Source organism: Zalophus californianus, chromosome 9 (assembly GCF_009762305.2).
Source record: "Zalophus californianus isolate mZalCal1 chromosome 9, mZalCal1.pri.v2, whole genome shotgun sequence".
NCBI lineage: Eukaryota > Metazoa > Chordata > Mammalia > Carnivora > Otariidae > Zalophus > Zalophus californianus.
Genome location: NC_045603.1, coordinates 108309433 through 108316910, shown reverse-complemented (window position 1 = coordinate 108316910; position 7478 = coordinate 108309433). Strand labels below are relative to the sequence as shown.

Here is a 7478-nt window from a genome sequence, read left to right as displayed (position 1 = left end):
TGGAAGTCTGGCAAGTGGAGACTAGAGCTGGTGCTGACATGAAGCATAAAGCGCAGTGACTTCACTTTCACCCCAAGCTGGTGAAGCAGGTCATACCAGTTACACACCGAAATAGGAAAATAATTTCAGATTGTGATCAGGGCTATGGCTATACAACACAGGTTAAAATGAGAGAGAATAATGGGGAGTTATGGTTGGATTTGGAGAAGAAGGGGTCAGAAGCCTCTCTAAAAATGCGGTATTTCAACAAAGCCTGAAGAGACCCAGGGCGTGGGTTGGAGGGACAGCTGGTAGAGGGGAGCCTTCTGTATGATGCAAAGGCATGTGCAAAAGTCCAGGGGCAGGGCATCGTTTACATACCTGAGAACCCAAAAGTGAGTATGGCCCTGGAAGAGTAAGTTAGGAGAAACTGGCTCCAATGGGACCAGGTCACGTAGAGCCCTATCTGCACGATAGCAAGATTCGTTGTTGTTTTCCCCTAAGGATCGTGATGATCCACTGAAGGAATTACAGCAGAGAACTGACCTAATAAAATCTACCTTTAAAAAAGTTGCTCAGGCTGTTGTGTGAATAAGGCCAGCATTCAAAGATCAGATTACTTGGATTCAAAACCCAGTTTTACCACCTACCAACTGTATGACCATGGGTGAGCTACTTAACTTCTCTATGCCTTGGCTTTCTTGACTCCAAAACGCAAATAAAAATGGTACCCATTTTACTGGGTTATTATGAGGAATGAAAGACATAACATTTTATAAGCATTTTCACACATAGTAATCCTGGCACATAGTAAACACTCCATAAATGTTGGCCGATTTATGGTTTATTATTGTGCTATTGTTATTACTGTTTTCAGTGGGAGGAAGAAGGCTGTTGGAGTCTTAGGAGATAAATGACAACAACCCTATCTTCTCTTTCCGAGTTTGGAACCAGTTGAGAAATAAGACACAGAAGATAACAGACGGGTATCTATTCCATCTTGCTGATACCTACTCTCTACCTACCGTATGCACATCTTGCTGATACCTACTCTCTACCTACTGTATGCACATCTTGCTGATACCTACTCTCTACCTACTGTATGCACATCTTGCTGATACCTACAATGAACACAAGCAGAGGAAAACTTCTATCTAGCATGGGTGAGGGTGGGGAGGCATGAGAGCAGAAATAAGCGAATGGTTAACTCGGTAAGTTATATTGTGCTTTAGAAGGTATCTCTTTTATTACTGATATTGAGAAAATGTGCCTTAGATCAGCAATCAGAGCTAACCTTCTACAGTTTCCCCCTAATGAGACAGACTTACTCATCTAATCAGAGAGCCAAAAGACCACAACCTCTTCCTCCCCCCATTGTTTTCAGGGCTGTAGCGTCCCCTGACCTGGTCATCTTTCTTAAATCAACTGTAATGAAATGAGCCCATTTAAAGTATGCAGATAGATGAGGTGTTTTTGTTTTAAGATTTTATTTTTAAGGGTGCCTAGGTGACTCAGTCAGTTAAGCTTCTGCCTTTGGCTCAGGTCACAATCCTGGAATCCTGGGATTGAGTCCCCCGGTGGGCTCCCTGCTCGGTGGGGAGTCTGCTTCTCCCTCTGCCTCTTCCCCTCCCCCACTCGTGCTCTCTCTCTCTCTCTCTCTCAAATAAATAAATAAAATCTTAAAAAAATATTTTATTTTTAAGTAATCTCTATACCCAATGTGGTGCTCAAACTTACAACCCCTAGATCAAGAGTCACATGCTCTACTGACTGAGCCAGCCAGGTGCCCTGGAGAGAGATGAGTTTTGACAAATTTCTACACCACCACAATCAAGATATAGAATATTTCCTTTACTCAAAAAAGTTTCCTCAAATATCTTCACAGAACCCCCCCCCAACATATACACAGACAGCAACCATAGCTTAGTTTGCCTCTCCCAGAATTTCTTAAAAATGTAATCATCATACGTACTCTTTGCATCTTGTTGCTTTTGCTCAGCATATTTTTGAGACTAATCCATGTTGTTGTAAGTAGTTTTTTAAATCATTTTTTAAAAAGATTTTATTTATTTATTTGAGAGAGAGAGAGTGAGCACAAGCAGGGGTAGTGGCAGGCAGAGGGAGAAGCAGGCTCCCCACTGAGCAGGGAGCCCCATATGGGACTCAATCCCAGGACCCTGGGATCATGACTGGAGCCGAAGGCAGACGCTTAACCAACTGAGTCACCCAGGTGCCCCAGAAGTAGTTTTTAATATCTATTGCTGAGTAATGTTGCATTATATGGATATACCACAATTTGTGTATCTATTCACCAGTTGACAGATACTGGAATTGCTTCTAGGTTTTGGCTATTATGAATGAAGCTGCTGGGACGATTCATGTAAAAGTCTGTGAAAGCAAGTTTTTGTTTTTCTTGGGTAAATGCCTAGGACTTCGTGGGTCATATAAGTATATTCTTAACTTCATAAGAATTTGTGAACTCTTTTCCAAAGGGATCATAGCATATTGTACATTTCCACCGACAGCTCCTGTGTGTCTGCATCCTCATCAACATTTGATTTGCGCAGTCCTCTTAATTCTATAGCCCTCCTGGTGGGCCGCAGGAGTATTTCACTGTGGTTTAATTTACATTTCTCTGATGACTAATGATATTGAGCATCTTTTCATGTAATTATTGACCATTCCTGTGTCTTTTTTGTGAAGTGTCAGTTCAAGTCTTTTGCCCATTTTAAAATAAGACTTTCCAGGAACCCTCTTACACTGTTGGTGGGAATGCAAGCTGGTGCAGCCACTCTGGAAAACAGTATGGGGGTTCCTCAAACAGTTGAAAATAGAGCTACCCTATGACCCAGCAATTGTACTACTGGGTATTTACCCCAAAGATACAAATGTAGGGATCCGAGGGGGTACGTGCACCCCGATGTTTATAGCAGCAATGTCCACAATAGCCAAACTATGGAAAGAGCCCAGACGTCCATCAACAGATGAATGGATAAAGATGTGGCATATATATACAATGGAATATTATGCGACCATCAGAAAAATGAAATCTTTTTTTTTTAAAGATTTTATTTATTTATTTGACACACAGAGATAGCGAGAGAGAGAGAGAAAGAGAGGGAGGGGAAGCGGCAGGCAGAGGGAGAAGCAGGCCTCCTGCATGAGCAGGGAGCCTGATATGGGGCTCAATCCCAGGACCCTGGGATCATGACCGGAGCTGAAGGCAGTGGTTTAACCAACTGAGCCACCCAGGCGCCCAGAAAAATGAAATCTTGCCATTTGCAATGACATGGATGGAACTAGAGGGTATTATGCTAAGCGAAGTAAGTCAATCAGAGAAAGACAAGTATCATATGATCTCACTGATATGAGGAATTTGAGAAACAAGACAGAGGATCATAGGGGAAGGGAGGGAAAAATGAAACAAGACAAAACCAGAGAGGGAGACAAACCATAAGAGACTCTTAATCTCAGGAAACAAACTGAGGGTTGCTGGAGTGGTGGGGGGTGGGAGGGATGGGGTGGCTGGGTGACGGACACTGGGGAGGGTATGTGCTATGGTGAGCGCTGTGAATTGTGTAAGACTGATGAATCACAGACCTGTACCCCTGAAACAAATAATACATTATATGTTAATAAAAAAATTTAATTTAAAAAATAAAATAAAATAAGGCTTTCCCCCACTTCTCATTATTGAGGTGTAAGAATCCTTTACATCCTCTGGATACTTGTTATTCGTCAGATGCTTGGATTGCAAATATTTTCTCCTCTCTATAGATTGCCATTTCATTTTTTATTAAATTTTTGAGGAAAGACATTTTTTAATGTTGATGAAATAAAACTTGTCAATTCCCTTCTTTTGTAGTCTGTACTATTCCTACCTAAGGAATCCTCACCTGCTGAGCATAGATTTTTCCATTATGTTTTCTTCTAGAAGTTTATTAGTGTTAGCTTCTATATAGAGGTTTGTGATCAATTTCAAGTTAATTTTTGTGGGTGGTGTGAGATAAGAGTGAAAGTTCTTTTTTTCTTTTCCATATGGATATCTAGTTGTTCCAGCACCATGGTTGAAGGGACTACCCATCCCACATTGACTTAGATTGGCACCGTTGTCAAAAATCAATTAACCAGATATGAGTGGCCTTGTCTCTGGACTCTATTCCGCTGCATGAATTTATATGTCTGACTTTATACCAACACCACGTGGTCTTGACTGCCTTATGGTAAGTCTGAAGTGAGGTAGTATTAAGTCCTTCAACTTATTCTTTGTTTCAACATTATTTTGCTTATTCTGGCTCTTTTACATTTTTGTACAATTTCAGAATCAGCCTGTCAGTTTATTTTTTAAAAAGCCTATTGCAGTTATTGCAATTTATATTGGGATTACATTGAACCTGTAGATCAACTTGAGGAGAACTGACATCTGACCAATACTGAGTTTTCTGAACTCATGTGTTCTCTCTCTGTTTTTTGAAGGCTTTTCTCTCAGCAGTGGTTTGTGTTCAGTGTACACAGCTTGCCCAGATTTTGTCAGATTTGTTTTTAAGTATGAAATGCACCCATTTTTCATGCTATTATCAATGCAGTTATTTTTTTATTTCAATTCCTAATTGCTTATTGCTAGTGTATAGAAATACAATTGAGTTCACATCTTGATCTTATGTACTGCAACCTTCAGTACTGTACACATGCTGAAGAAGGGGGCATGCCTCTCCCCACTTCACTATACGGACTTCTCTGTCAAGAATGTAGTTGGTGAAAAGTCCAGAAAATCTTGCTATAGTAACGTAAACATATAATGTTATCACTATTAAGCAGCAGTGGTTTCCAGGAGAATCTTTTAGCCCTTTCCTCATGGTTGCCAAATAGGTCCTACAATTGCAATCCTCACACCCTTGGTCAAGGCAAGAAGACAGAGAGAGAAGGAGGGACCAGACACATTAGTTCCCTACCAACAACATATGATTCTCTAAAACAGCAGTTCTCGACTGGAGGTGATGTTACTACCTAGGAGACATTTGACAATGTCCAGAGATGTTAGTAGTTGTCACAACTAAGGGGGTGCTCTTGACATGTATTAGGTAAGGAAGCTGCAAAACATTCTACAACACAGACTCCCACAATATAGGATTATCCCGTGAAAAGTGTCTAAGTGCCAAGGTTGAGAAACCCTGCTCTAAACCACGCTGACAGACTTTCACTTAGGTCCCATTGGCCAAATTTTGGCATATGGCCATCTCTAGCTTCAAGGGAGACTAGAGTAGTAGGAAGCATTGATTGTAATGATTAGATTATATCTATGGTGCCCCATAACCTGGGGCCAGACGTATTGGTTTCCCAACAAAATCAGAGTTCTGTTAGCAAGGAAGAAGAGGGAGATGGATAGTGAGTAAGCAAATCAATATCTGCTATGAGTATATAGTAAAGAAAATCTCCCCAGCTTCCCAGAGTCTCCCAGGGACCCAGATAAGAACATTTTCCATTTTTTTTCAATAAGTCCTCTGTTCCTAGGCCTCAGAATTACCAGCACATAGATGCATGCATGAAATTTCTATATAATGTTCTAGATTTCTTGAGAGAATAGAAGTAGGTACTTCTAATAATTTTTTTTTTAAACTTTGAACTGCATTGCCAATATCTTGGGCATGAAGAAAGACTTTATATTGTGCTTTGAGCCTTAATTAAATATAGGCTAGTGGGGTAGGTGAACATTTAGCTGTTATTAAGATAAAGAAATCAAGAAATGAAGTAATTTGCCATTGGCCACACAATACCGAGTCAAGATGAATACTATATTCCTGTGCTTCACAGCCAGTCTGCAGGCTCCCCCATACATTCTATGGACCCTGTGCCAATTAGATTAATCAAAATGAGAATTTATTAGTTTTCTGGGAAGACTGGAATACAGCTAGCTACAAACCAAGCTGAGTCCTGATGCTCAAAGGATCTTACCAGGTTCATTTCTGTCTCTTGGCTCTGTCTGGTGACTTCCAGCAAACCCAGCCTTACCTCCTTTTCGGGGAAAGAGAATGTATCTACCAGAGTCCTAACAGGAAACAAAGAGCACACTCAAAATCAGATGACATGAGGACAATTTAGTAAGGGTGATTTGCCGTGGTGAGTGCAGCTTTTGAGGAAACCAGCAAAAGCTAGTGTAGAACTTGGTGCCATAATCCACCAGGAGCTGTTGTTATCCCTGCACCTGAGGGGCAGGGGAAAGAAGGAGTTACTGGGAACTGGAGTGGGGGCTCTATGGAGAAGTCTTTCTGACAGGAGCTGTGGCATTTGGTAGAGGGCCCAGGCTTTCCCCAGTACCACCCACTGGTTTGTCACCTGCATCAACCAGCCACAGTTCCAGGCCGTCCTGGGGGAGGTGAAGCTCTGCGAGAAGATGGCCCAGTTTGACACTAAAAAGTTTGCAGAGAGCCAGCCTAAAAAGGACACCCCATGGAAAGAGAAGGGTTCTCGGGAAGAGAAGCAGAAGCCCTAGGCTGAGTGGAAAGAGGAGAAAAAGGCTGTTGCCCCTGCTCCTGAGGAGGAGATGGATGAATGTGAGCAGGCACTGGCTGCTGAGCCGAAGGCCAAGGACCCCTTTGCTCACCTGCCCAAGAGTACCTTTGTGTTGGACAAATTTAAGCGCAAGTACTCCAATGAGGACACTCTTTCTGTGGCGCTGCCGTATTTTTGGGAGCACTTTGATAAGGATGGCTGGTGTCTGTGGTACGCTGAGTACCGCTTCCCTGAAGAGCTCACCCAGACCTTCATGAGTTGCAACCTCATCACTGGAATGTTCCAGCGGTTGGACAAGCTGAGGAAGAATGCCTTTGCCAGTGTCATCCTCTTTGGAACCAACAATAGCAGCTCCATTTCTGGAGCTTAGGTCTTCCGAGGCCAGGAGCTTGCCTTTCCGCTGAGTCCAGATTGGCAGGTGGACTACGAGTCATATACATGGCGGAAACTGGATCCCGGCAGCGAGGAGACCCAGACGCTGGTTCGAGAGTACTTTTCCTGGGAGGAGGCCTTCCAGCATGTGGGCAAAACCTTCAATCAGGGCAAGATCTTCAAGCGAACATGTCTTGCCATCGCCTAGCTGCCTGTACCCACCCTTCAGGGAGATGGGGGTCATCAAAGGAAACCGAACATTGAAAAAAAAAAAAAGGCAGCCTGGCCTCTACCCTCCCTCTCACCGATCTGCTGGTGGTGCCCCCACTGGCTCAGTCCAATGGGAAGCTGAAAGATAAGGGAGGCTCCCAGGACAATGAAGAGGTGACCACATGGCCAGAATATGTCTGGAGAGGCTAACAGAAGAGAGCCAGTACAGAGGTTTGTTTTCCCTCTCAGATCTGTTACTCATCGCAGAACAGAAATTTGACTGGCTTGCTTGAGCCGCATGCCTATCTCTGTGGTCAGATGGAGAAGAGCCTTGTGACTGACCAGATCCACCAGTGAGAGAGAGGTGACTCCCCGAAGGAAGGAGTGCTTTCAGGTAATTACAACAT

At 43.0% G+C, this 7478-nt stretch overlaps 1 pseudogene; it reads left to right on the top strand.

Annotated features, from left to right (window-relative positions):
- Positions 1-1178: 1178 nt before the first annotated feature.
- LOC113922248 lies at positions 1179-7069 on the top strand (annotated as a pseudogene).
- Positions 7070-7478: the final 409 nt, after the last annotated feature.